We start from the raw sequence: 13,879 nt of genomic DNA, 5'->3' as shown, positions 1-13,879 counted from the left end.
ACACATGTTGTAAGTTTTGAGGGAGCGTGTGAATTCAATGTTCATTTCTCTACCATAAGTTGTCTCCAAAGGCATTTCAGAGAATTTGGCAGTACATCTAACCGGCCTCACAACCACAGACCATGTGTACCCACACCAGCCCACACTATTGGCCTTATGAACTTAGTGGTGAACTAAATGCATTAAACTACGAGTTAAGGAGAAGTTTTTATAAGTTTTTCATGTGGCGACCAATTCACTCTAAGTATAACACCCCTGTAAGGCCAAATGACTAAACCCTGATAAAATTAGGCCCCCTTCACATCACATGATGACTCCTCTATGATGAAAAACATTTGCCAGAACATGGATGGTCTTCGGAGGGCTTCTTGAGTGCAAGGGATTAGAGCGAGCTCCCATTCTGTGAGCTAAGAGATCGGTCCACAGTGGTTTTAAGCAAACACAAAACTTTTGTTGTAAGTTTGCAGGGGTTTCTCATCATCGTTATCATCACTGGCCATGTGAAACAATATGGTCAAAAACAATGAATGGCTGACTTTTGTGGAAATGATAGCTGTTCTTTTAATGAGTAAAAAAGCTGCCAGATAGAATTCTAATTCACACAGTAGGATTCAATGCAGAATGCAGAGGAAAAGAGTGGAATGTGATAATATAATTTGCAGATGGTCTGACATGATGGAACACCTGGTGGGCAATGGAGCCTCCAGAAACGACTCCAATTTTGCTTTAAATTGACTTTAAACATCAAAAATTACAACTTAGTCTTCTTAGACGAACTTTAGTGACATCCCTGCCTTTACTTGTGACACAGCTAAGCATTTATTTGCTAACAGTCTTACTACTGCACTTGCCTTTCATTACACACCAAGAATTTAATCTTTTCCGAGCAGAAAAGGCTGCAAATATGATCATTTAAAACCTGTCTAAAAACAGCTGGCTGTAAACAAACAAAACAAATTCCTATTTAAAGCCTTTGAAATGAAAGTTGTAGCATGTTTTTGTGGCGAAACATACCGTAACATCTACATGTGAAGGACCATACATGTGGTCCTTCACATGCAGAAACAAATTATTCCCACCAAACTTGAGAACATAAACGCAGCCCGCACCGAGTGGGGAACAACTCAGAAACAGAACCACTTGGTTGCTCTTACTGTGTGGGAGACTGACACGCAATGCTCGCCCAGTTAAAGCCGGAAATTATTTAGTTATCCCTATAATTATCACCACTCACATCAGATGTGATTGAACAGGCCCTTTGTGTATAAAATGTTAACATTGGTAAATAAAACATCTGGTCGAGCTGACAGGCAGGCAAAATTACCTCTATTGAACTGAGAGTGTTTTGTCCTTCATCCCACCCTCTCATCATAGCCGCTAGAATTTAATCCTTATTCTCCCAGTTTATTTAAACAACTAAAACACACACACACACACACATACACACACACACAAAACGGCCCAGTCAAAGGATAGAGGAAGGACTGATCATCAGACACACAGATGTACATGTGGTTTGTGTTTTAGTGCTGTTGCGAGTGATGTGTTGAGTTTTGAGAATGGAGTGGACCGCAGCTTGGAAACATAACAGTATTAGCTGTGTAATCCACTCTTTACATTGTATGGCATCAGTAAATAAATGTCTTACGTGTGTGTATGAGCATGCAGGTAAATATTTGAAAGGCTAATGAAGCTTTGGCCAAATGGATCAAAAACATCCTGCGGTGTCCATCACATGCCCAGTGATTTGAACAGGCAAACACCAGAGATGTTAAAAGCTTTTAGACAAATAGAAACATCGTTTGGGAGGAGTAATTGATATGCGCTATACCGAGTATGACAGGTAATGAGAAATGAAATAGTCATAGGAAGTTCAGAGATGCTTCGCGTACGCATAAGGATAGACCTTGTTCTGTAAAACAATATGCAGAACTGGCCACAAGCTACAAAACTGAACTCAATGTGGCCCAGCATCAAAGACCTGCAAAGGATTAACAGCATACAGCACTTCCTTGTTACCAGGAAGACTTAAAATGTACGCTACATCCTGTTTTGCATTACCGTGCACCGAGGCTGTACAAACATTTGAACTTGGTGATCTGTCCCGTCTGAACTGCCGCGTGAAGGACAGAAACATAGGAATGGTAGCCACACGTCTTTGGAAGAAGAGAACGGACTCTACGCCAGGAACAAAAGAAAAACAACTTATTTTTACCTTGACAACAGATTGCACATTTAGAGTGGTCCTCTTAAATCTATGGCGAGGTGTGTGATCACATCTTAATTTTACGTAGCCTGAAGGAATAAGTTGATTAGCCGTCTATCCTATCAATAGCTATCAGTTGAGTACTGTAGGGTACTCAACTGAGTCACTTTAGTTCATAAAGTGACTCAGATTATGTTAACTTTGCTAACATTTTGCTGTGATTTTAGGTTCACATAGTCATGCGTTTTGTTCTGTTCTGTTGCTGTTATCACTTCTAGAGGGCGCCTCTGCAACAGCGAAGTGCAGAAGAGATTGTGTTAAAAATTAGGATAAAGAGTAAGAAACAAAAGAGATGAGACAATACTACGTTCTGTAATGGTATCTGGCATAATGCTACAGTTACTGCAATAGAGTTTAAACATTGTGTCCTACTTTCATTACAATTACTACAATGCATTTATTAGTCTTTTAAGTGATTTTTTATTAGAACATTTTGTATTAAGAGCTCCAAAAATGGTGAAATGCAATTATCTTTTCATTTATATTTCCACAAAATGAAAGTCAATATTGGATGTTTTGATCTTCTGCCCCTCTGGGGCCACTTCATTAAGAAGAGGTCTGATTCTGTTGTGGACATCACTGCATGGACTCAGGAACACTTCAACAATTCACTGTCTGTAAACACAATTTGCTGTGCCATTCACAAATGCTGGATAAAGCTCTATCATACAGAGAAGTTAGCCAGATGTGAACACCATCCAGAAACACTGCTGTCTCCTCTGGACCAAAGCTCATATAAAGTGAACTAAGGCAAAATCAAAATTACATTATATACAGTTTTTTTCTCTAAAATGCTACAATTTCTTAGTTTAAATATTTCATATGTTTACTGTAATAAAATATGGGTTTCTGAAATTTGCAAATCATTACATTCTGTTTTTATTTGCATTTTCCATAACATCCCAATGTTTTAGGAATTGGGGTTGTACATAATAAAGTGGGATAAATCCATCATGGCTCTGAGCACGAACAAACTTCTGCAGAGAGGTTGTGATGGTTTATCATTATCTGGGCAGGGTGTACTTATTTTTCTACTGTTTAAACTCTTGTTATTAGGGGCTTCGGATCAAAACTAATCGATCAATACCAAGTTGAACTTAATCTTATGAGAAATCTAGCATTTAGATGTCTTTTTTATTCACCCTTGTTATTTAAGATCTCAATAGCTGGAGCTTTCATCATACCTGTTATCATAGAATAAACAAAATTTGCCGTTTTAGAATTTCATTGCAAAGTTAAAAATATATTAAAATAAAGATCAACAAATAAGCAATAAATCAACACAAAGAAAATTCAAATAACTCAGCAAAATAAAATGACCACTAATAATTTGGAAACAATATTTTGAGTTTTGACATCAAATACTTCCTCTGAATTATCTAAACCTAATTAAAACAGTTAAATTCACTTCACAATAATTTCAAAAGGATAATTCTCTAAAAGCATGATGATCTGAGGGAACACTCTGATTAGAAGTGATCTAAAATATGAGAATATTTTGAACAGGATGTTTGAAATTAGTGTCTAAGTTTTACATGTGCAAGAATGTGGAGAATGTAGTCGACTGCTGAATTGGGGTAAGCCCTCCCTGGAAACAATGCTGTGCAGGTTGACTGTTCCTAACAAGAACCGTGGAAGGACAGCATGAACCCAAGAGTCAACTGAGGACCAGTTGAGGTCAACAGCTTGTCCAGAAGGGTTAAGGTGATGGCTGCTGAAGGGTCTCAAACTTTAAGCTGCTTGAGTCAGGAGTTGGAATTAAACCCAGCGTCTATGAGCAATTCTTTAGCTGAATCTATTGCTTAAAGTTACAAATAGTTCTAGTTAATTCAAGCTTTTCTAGCCTTTAGTGTTTTGACTTTACAAAACAAATTTAGACAAAATTAATGCTTTAAACATTGAGATAAAAGAAATTTGATGAGAGCAGGGACCAGGACGAGGTTGGGAGACAAAGACCAAACTAAAGGCAAAGAGTGCTAAAGTCCCTCTTCCCTTGATTTTATCAAAAGTCACGAAGGGTCACATTATGATCAGCCAGCTAGGTCAGAAATTGAGTGTCTGCTCAGATGGAGCTTAGCTTTCCTGTTCAAATAGGTTCTTTTAGACATGAATTAATATGAATCATCCTGTAGAATAAATATAGAGAGTAAACATTTCAATCACTAGTACTGTTATTTATTAGATTACCCATTCAAGATTCTGATACTATGATCACTTGAAGTTTTCTGTAATAACAAAGAGTGAATAAAATTTGCTTTAACCATTTGACTAATTTCTTATTAGATCAGTGAACACATGCATTCATTTTCCAACGTATTTCAAAATATTTCATAATTAAAGGACATATTTTTTTCTCTGCATAAATCATTCTTTCTTTGAGTCTTAAAAAAGAAGTGTCTGGAAGTGTATAGAATTAAGGACTCGGTGTATTTTAGATGTCCTGAGTGTGTAAACAGTGAAAATAAACAACTTTGTCTAGGTTGATACCAGGGATTCAGTCAGAGCAGAATGGCCTATTACACACAATAGTTGCTGGGAAGATGAGTGGAGGTCAGAGGGTAGAAAAGGAGGGGTTGTTTCATGCTACATATCCCCCAATTGGGATTCAAGGTCTGTTCCAAGGCCTTTGAATCACAACAAACAGGATCCAAGAGTCACAATGGGGAACTTTGGTGGTGCCAGCTTGATTTCAGATTTCAGCTTGAAGCACAGAGTGGGTTGGTGTCGATGACCCCTCCTTACACACTGAGGCAAAAGGGAATCGTGATCCAATCAAGTTATTGGTTTAAAATGATGTTTGACAGCAAAATAGTTATGTGCCATCCTTAGAGACAGTGGAATAAACAAAACATCAAGTGCGCAAAGCAAACAGGCAGTAGTTGACACCTTGATTTTCCTGGAAGGTGTCATGATGAAAGGTATCCAGGCAGTAGGTGCCACCAGATGGAACCGTTTGGCGGATGTGGTGGAGTATCCACACCTAACCTAGATGGCAGGCAGTTATAGTGTGCAATACTGGACTGGTTATTTCTGATGCATCTCGAGTTTTAAAAGTCAAAATAGGAAAAGTGAAGCATTATAGTAATAGATTTGCAAATAATTTTTACAATGTTTGTTAGATGATTATTTTAATTATTAAAGATGTAATTTATTCAAAAGTTTATACAATTTTAACGCTTGACTGCTGATTGTGATAACATTAGAAATTAAAATTTAAAATCAAAAATTTTGAATGCCAGAAAAGGTAGTGATTCTCTTCTACTTTATGGGCTTTTTATGAACAAGTTATGAGAGAAGCCACTTCTCTGGTAAATTTCCAAAATAGATCCTATGACAGACATAGTTAACAACAGTGTATGAACATTCATTCACAAGCATAACTTCAGAACTAAACCTAGCAATCAGTTAACCAACAACAATCAAAATAGATCCTCGAAAAACTTTGACTTCAGTCTAGATTTACAACCTTATCATGAGTTGGAGCACAAACAAGGTTAAGGATCATGCAGATTGGACATGTTAATGTTAGCATAAAGGTTAGATCATTTCACCCCACACTAGTAACTGATGGGTTAGACCACTGATAACTAGTGGTTAAGTTAGTTTGTTAGATTTGTTAGATCCTGGAACTGTCTAGTGGTAACTTTAAGTTAAACCTCTAGTAGTTGGCTACGTTTTGTAGGTCTGTTTATTTTGGATGACTAGTTGGATGATTGTTATCACTGAGTTTTGTGAAAGCTCTGTGAAGCTTGACTGGGTTTCTATGAAGCCATTTGAAAGTACAGTCTTTCTATCCTTTGGTGACAGAAAGAACCAACATGATTTGGTTCACAACAGTAGAAGGTTTATCAGGGATCACATAAGGTCCTGTCCATCGTGGCATGAGTTTGTGGGAGAGTTTTCTAGTCTTGATTTTCATCTGTTCGGTTTTTGGAGCAAAAACCAGATTTACCAGATTTTGTCCCCCGCTTGAAGTTTATTGTGTGAGGCTTTCTGATTGTGGTAAGTTTTGCGTCCTCCGTCCGTTTCCTCCTGATGTTTCCTGGCAAAGGTGAAGATAGCATGCAGATGTTTGTTTAAGTCTGTCGTGCACTGATGTGTTGTATATGCAACTGCTATACTGGCTTCACCTGGATGGTAAATGAGGTGAGTTCTGCATGCACGCATTTTGATCAGTAAGAGAGCATAGCAGCGATATGATATAACTTTTTCAAATTCGCCACGATCCATCCACATTCTAACAGATCATGGAGACAAGTAGTGGGGTCACCATCTAGTGTGAAGGGGGCCTAAAACCTAGACAATCTATCACAAGGCCAACACTAAGGAGACTAAACAAAGTTTTCACACACATCATTAAGTTAGAAGCATCAATTAACCTAACATGCATGCTTTAAGACTGTGGGAAGAAAATGGAGTAAAACACACTCACAGGCACAGGGAAGAGCATGCAAATTCCAAACAAAAAAGTCTGATTTGAACCTGAGAACTTATTGCTGCAAGGCGACAGTGCAATCACAACAGACAACTTTTTTTTTTTCTTATCAACAAAATAAGGTTTGAGCATTCCCAGGGAATGAGTTCCTGAGTCAGTTTACCCAGCATAAGAGAAGGGCAAACAAACCACAGTGATGCTGAACTAAAATAAACCAACTTGGCCTCCAATAGTGATTTTTTTTTCTTTTCCCCGACATAACATTGTTGCCAATTCACACTTTGGCCACAGGACAAACAAACACAAATTACATCCATTATGATAAACTATCCAGATTAAACGGCTGATGGATATTAGACAAACAGTAATTCCATGAATGTGCAACAGTGCTGTAAATTATCCTTTTACAACAGTTAAATTGCACAATAGACCACATTACAGGCTGCGCGCTCCTATAATCTCCAGTAATGTCTGGTTGTGTGATCTGACATGCACCACAGCATCTTCACCCCCCGTAGCTTCACGTCGTGACCTACCACCTCTGTTTCTGTGTTTCATGTAAATATAGTGCATAATGACACACTACGAGAGCATAGATGCTATTATGGCCTTCCTACCCACCAGAGGTCATCTTTGCCACCCCACCCAAAGGAGGAGTCGCCACACCACCATGGTTAAAGGCCTTGTTTGCACCAAGACCAAAATGACATCCATTTTATCTTCACATTTTGACAAGGGTTTGTGGTGGAAGCGTGTGGAGGATCTAATCTGTAGCTTCAATAAGGTTGAGCAAATTCTCACTAATAAGTGAAAGTGACTGACTGCTGAGTCCACGTGAGGCAAAAATCACAACCCTATGACAGAAACCTTCCTGGCATGGAGAAATGAGGTCCAGCATATTGTTATGTTTATTGAAAACATGAAGAGAGATATTTAGATTTTCGATAATCCTGAAAGACATTTATAAATGTCTGTCTTTGAAAGTTTAAAAGTGATATGGCCCACAGATGGGATTCTGGTCAGTTTTACTCTAAAATCCACTTTCATCTCAACAATACCAAATGCATTTATTTTCGCAAGCCACAATTTGAAATAAAGGCTGGCAATTGGTTTGATTTGGCTGCAAGCTATATCACTTGGAAACTCAGACAACATCAGTGATTCGGTTCTCTTCTGCAGCACACAAAGCCAGTCAAATCACTTTCAGTTTTGTTCACAAAGGGACATATTGGGAGCAGTACCTCCAGCACACATCTTGATGTCTACAGTCAAAAAAAAAAAAAAAATAGCTCTAAATAATACATAGAACTAGCCAAACCTTCACTCTGACAAAGGATCCAAGATGACTGTTTCATATTAAAAACACGGGACTCTTTCTGGTGTGCAGATTTGAACTGAAGCACATAAATCATCACATTTGTGCCCAACTTCCCTAACTTTAAAATTCCCCATCAGTGCCATGAGGAAAACATCACTCTGTTAATCTTTAGTCACACTTTGAAGTAAGGGTCTCACCTTTCGCCTAAACACCACTTACAGATCTGCGTCAGGATTTAAGATGCAAATGAAAAACAAAGACCTGAAGGCACGGGGCCATCTGGTCCGTCTTACGCCTCGTGTCGTTGTGCTGTTTCATTAGCATGATGATTACTCTTTCCTCACAGCATGAGTAGTAAATGAACAAACAGCACCAGCACTGTCCAAAGCAAATGTCAAGCAAATAGGGGGCGCACACTGAAAATGCAACAATAAATTGCCTATCTTAGGCTCTTTTATCATCTCAGAACATCTGTTGCCACATGCTTGTGCTTTCTTGTACGCAGAAGCCTGAGGTATGGTAAAGCAGCATGATTGTCTGGGTCAAAATCCTGCGTCTTAATGTGTAACAGAAGACGACTGGCGTGGATCCTGCGAGAGCTCCCATGGGAGATGACTTAAAAGCCATGTAAAAGTATGACTAGAAGGGAAAATTAAATGATTTTTGTTGAGCTAATTTCTAAAATCCCCAAAAAATCCAGAAAGAATTGATTTGGCTTTCTTTTCTTATTGTTTTTTTTTTTACTTTCGGACCGACTGCGAATTGATGTAATCCAGAGAAGTAGTTGTTCCACAGAGAGTAATCTGAGACACCGTAATAACAGCTGGAATTCATAATACAGAACAAATGAAGCTATTTAATCATCTGATACCAACTCAGCCTCTTTAAACTTGAATTGAAGCGGCACACTTTGATTTTTTATATTAAAAAAGGACCAAGTCACTTTGTGAAACTAGTTCCTATAAAAAAATATATACATATATATATATAAAATCAAACCAACAGGTGCCCTATGTTTTTTAACGATGTATTTGTTTATTAATTGATTCATTTATTTTAGAAACTTTTTGGGTTATTTTCAGCTACTGCAAAAAAAAGTACAAATAAATCTCCAGTCCCCCTACACCACCAATCCTTTATCAAATACAGAAAATGTTGGTGGTTGCTGTCAAATTTTGGGGGCAGATGACCAATGCTTTTTGTCCTGGACTTCTCAAGCCTCTCTGAAGTTTTTATTCCAGCTTAAGGTGGTAACTCGCTGTGCTACCACTAGCTGGCGAACAGCATTCATGAAGAAATATTTAAAATGCTCTCAATTTCCTCGCATGAGTCCCAACACAATTTTGTTACCAGAGCTTTGAATTTATTGTGCAACCAGTTTCCACTCAAAATAGTTGCAGAGTTGCTGCGAGTGTCTCCCATCCGTCTCAAGATCACAAGAGCTGTATCTTTGACACTCAGAACACTCAGACTGAAAACTCACCTAATTTTGAGTCGCCAACTAGTGTCGAACAGTTGCAGTCCAGTGAGATGCTGGCTTAAATGATTTATTCAAACTCTAAAACAGGGTCATGACTGATGTATGACTGATGGAGGCACAAAGGTCACAGAATCATGGCGATGTCCCAAAAAGGCTGTTTTCACACCATCCTTTGATCCTGACTGCCTCTTGTATAAATAAAATTAGCAGAGCATGTTTACAGCTCTTTTTATTTAGGCTTTTGATTGCATAGCAGCTGTATTACACATTCTGCTGGTCATTCTGTGTGGAGATGGCATGTTCTTCTTTCATTTTTATGGATTTCTTCAGGAAGTCTGGTTTTCATTTCATAGTCCAAAAACATGCATGTTAGGTTAACTGGGTCTTCCAAATTGACCTTAGGTGTAATGCAAGCATGGCCGTCTGCCTTGTGTGTCTCTGTGCTGGTCCTGCCACGGACTGGTGACCTGTCCTGGGTGTAACCCGCTTCTTGCCCAATGACTGTTGGGATGGGCTCCAGCTCCCTAAAAGGGGACGAAATGGGCATGGAAAATGAATGAATGACTCTGGGACCTGTTTTCCAGTGTTTTTGGAACCTTAAACTTTTAAATATCCTCATTGTTTCATGATGTGTTCTCCTGGAAATATGACCAAAACTTCCACTTCAGACAGGCCATTTATTTTGTTTGCTGGTAATAATTCACAGGATTCAGGAGTTTCCAAAGAAAACACATGCAGTAACAAGACAGAAAGTTCCAGCAGAAGCCCTGAATGACTCACTGATTTCAACCAAAAACCTCAAATGTATAGACACAGACAAGGTGTCTGGCATGGAAATGTAACACTGCAAGGTTTATTGTCAAATTAAATATAGTCATAATAATAATAATAATAATAATAAAAGAAGTAGCTTTTATGGCTACTGGTTATTATAAGTCTTAAAATTTGATGAAAAGAACCTCAAACAAAAAACAACCAGATACACTACATAACTTATTTAACAAAAACTAATCTGAAATATAAAAACTATGTGTGGTGTAAAGAGGACATGAGAACTTGACAAAATCATACAGAAGACAAGTACTTACAAACTATTAAATCTGAGATGTACTAAGTTTTTCCATTGCCTGAGTTTACTGAAGTTTGCAGAGCTCATTATTACACAGCTGCCTCACAGCCCTATAATCAGACTGAGGTGTGAACTCCGAGACAACGCAGCATGTTGATTGTTTTTTTTGTTTTCATCCAGTTTATTTTAGAGATTTGACAGCAGTCTTGAGATCAGTCCGGTCTTCTGCTGTCAGACAGATTGCCTCACATTTAACTCTAGAATACTTTTGTATACAAAGGAGTTTATGATTGACCCAGTGAATGCTAGATGTTCAGGTCCTGTGGCTGCAAACCAAGCCCAAATCATCACCCCTCCACCACCGTGCTTAACAATAGGCGTGAAGTGTTTGTGCTGCTATGCTGTGTTTGGTCTTCACTAAACATAATTCTGTTTATTTGAACAAAATCTCTCCACTTTGGTCTTGTCTGACTACAAAACATTGTTCCTGAACTTTTTTTTTTTTTTTTCAGATGAAATTTCAAAAACAAGATGTGCAGCCATTAAAAAAAAATCTATTAATTTAGAGAGAAGAGGCTTTGTCTTGATCAGACTTCCAGTTAAGCCATACTTATTCAGTCTTTTTCTACTTGTCCAATAATGAAATTGACCAACGAACAAAGGCCCAAGGAGTTTGAGATGAAGCTCTCGGGATTTATATATTTGGGAGTATCTTTGAACACTGCACAGTCTGAACTCGGGTGGAATTTGCACCAATGTCCCCACCTGGAAAGAGACCGGGAAGGGTTTTAAGATTACTTCCAAACAATTTAGAGTCCATCATTTGTCAATAAAAAAAATATTCTTAAGTAGAAAACATTAACGCAATAGCCAGACTGATGGGCAGGAATAACTGTTAACGATGAACACACACTTAAATGCTTCAAATCAGCAAATTAGCTAAACTTCCACCTTTATAAAGATGCTCACATTGACTGATGATCAGTTTATCAGTTGCTTTGATTAGCAGCTGACATTTACCCTCTTAACTCCACAGGAAGCTGTAACAATGGACGTAGTTTTTCACTACGTTCTAGGTTTTTACCTTTGTATTAGTTAAATAATTAATGTCCCAATGTAATACCATGTGTTGTTTATATGAGGTTGTATAAATCTTATATTAAGACCTTATAGACCAAATGTTTTATTTTAATATATCCTGAACTGAAAAGTCCTATTTAAAAAGAGTGTACTTTCTGTCTTGATGTGATGTACTGATCTCATGACAAGTGAGAAGTGTTTTAGCTCCACATTACTGCAGAAAAATGATAAGAATTAAAAGTCAAGCCAAATGTTTTCAACAACCTTGTTTTATTTTCTCTAAAAATCACAGGTGGTTAATAATGTTACAATTCATTTCAAGTCAAATCAAAGCAAGGTGGAACACTTTCAAACTAAAGTAACAGCACAAAAAGGGTAGGTCGTCACAGATTCAACCAGATAATGTTTCCCTCAAACGATTCATTTGCTGAAACGAAAACTTGAATTTGAATGATGTGAACAACCGAGGCCTGTTTTACCATTGTTACAGTTGATGTCACTTCTCCAATGCAAGAGAAAAACTTCTCCAATCCAGAGATGTGGTAACAGACACGGGGACATGGAGGCCATGTGGATAGTGCTCTCTGATTGGATGGTCAACAAAGCGTTTTTCCTGGCTGCTCTCCACTGGTTGGATGAATGAAGAATAGATGCTGGGAGAGTGTGGAGTTCAGGTCTACCAGAAGTTGGCCCTGGAGAAAAAAAAATATGGTTCAATAAGTGAAGAACTTGGCACCTGACTGTGGATGACAGATGAGAATAAAAAGTGGAGCTGGATTGAGTAGAACAGCGATGATGAGAGGGGACAAGTGTTGGATTCAACTAAGTGGCTAATAAATGCGTCATTCTTTTTATGGGCCAACATTTTAACCACTATAACTCAAGATGACAGAAACAAATAAAAAGCAATTCCGAAACAACGTGGCCCACTGACTGTCCCAAGTTCAAATATTGTTCATAAATCCTGCAAACAATAAAAGACAGATATGGCTGACAGTATCAGATGCACATTATGACTACAGAACTCCACAGTCATTTTCATACCTTATATACCCTGGAACACTTGTCACTAAAATCACTACTGGGTGGTCTGATTACATAATGGCGTAAATAAACGCAGATGTGAACGTACCTACAACAGATCCTATAGACTCCAAAAAGATTTATAGTTTCCCTTTAAGAAAAACAACATATTGTATGCAGATTACCTATAAATGCGTTCCCGACAGCCCCGTCTGCATCGAGAGAGGAAAGCAACGCGTGTGAACGTTTTCTTGTAAGCTTCTCGGGGCAGTAACGTGTTGGGGATTAAATAACATAACTCGTAATGTTCAGACAGTTTATGAAGTGTACAAAGGATGACTTTACAGCACTTTATCAAAAAACGTAAATGAAAAGTCTGTTCTTTGATGCAGTTCTGTAGGGGTGGCACGAGATCTCATGAGAAAAAAAAACAAACAAAAAAAAACAAAATTTCTCATCAAGCTAAAAACTGTTTCGCAAACATAAAAAAACAAAAAACAAAAAACTCCTGTCTTATGATTTAGTTTGTTGAAATACAGAAACTGCCTACGAGTGAAAGTGTTTGTGTGGCAGCAGTTAGGGTTCATCAGTCAAGCTGTGTTGTGGAGGCAGCTGCCCCTGTCCTCATGCAGCCTCTGTAGCTACGTGCTGAGAAGAAGAGTCTTCGCCGTACATTAAAAAAAAAAACAAAAACAAAAAAAAAACAGATTGAAATTAATGCCAAGTTCACAAAGCTAACTTTGAAGCAGAGAAAGTGAAAAATGTAACCTGTCTTGAGTTGTGAAGAAAAGAGTGGTCAGAACTTCGAGGCTAGATGAAGCGAATAACTGAGAAACGGGCCAAATTTATTTATTTGTTCAAGAAAATATAGAGAAAAAAGGGTTGGCTTTTTAATTCTGGCCTCTTGTTAAAATGTGTCTGAACCCTGGGGTTAAAAGGTCTCCCAGCTTTAATGAGAAGGTAGAAGGTCATGTATAGTTGAAGCACCGTTCAACATCTGAGAAGACTCATAAGAAAACAGACAAGAAGGAGGCCAGTCGATTCAGTTTGGGGCAAAAGCCTTGTTCTCACAATTATTGTTAAAATCCTGTCTCGTTTCATTTAACCAGTATCTTGTCTTGTCTCGTCTCACAAGATGAGCGTGTCATCACACCCCTACAGTTCGGTGTTTTTAACAACTGGGTCTATAAAGTCTTAGGACTGACTGA

General features: G+C 38.1%; 1 protein-coding gene across 1 annotated transcript in view; it reads right to left on the bottom strand.

Moving 5' to 3' along the window:
- Nucleotides 1–11,899: 11,899 nt before the first annotated feature.
- The window catches only part of bckdhb (branched chain keto acid dehydrogenase E1 subunit beta), a 53,276-nt gene continuing 51,296 nt past the window's right edge, over nt 11,900–13,879 (bottom strand). Inside the window, exon 11 of the mRNA XM_017413241.3 lies at nt 11,900–12,340. The gene's annotated coding sequence lies outside the window, so the exon portion shown is untranslated. The remainder of the gene's footprint in view (nt 12,341–13,879) is intronic.

This window comes from Kryptolebias marmoratus, linkage group LG16 (assembly GCF_001649575.2).
Source record: "Kryptolebias marmoratus isolate JLee-2015 linkage group LG16, ASM164957v2, whole genome shotgun sequence".
Taxonomy (NCBI): Eukaryota; Metazoa; Chordata; class Actinopteri; order Cyprinodontiformes; family Rivulidae; genus Kryptolebias; species Kryptolebias marmoratus.
Note: the sequence above shows the minus strand (reverse complement) of the source record. Positions and strands in the feature narration are given on the sequence as shown.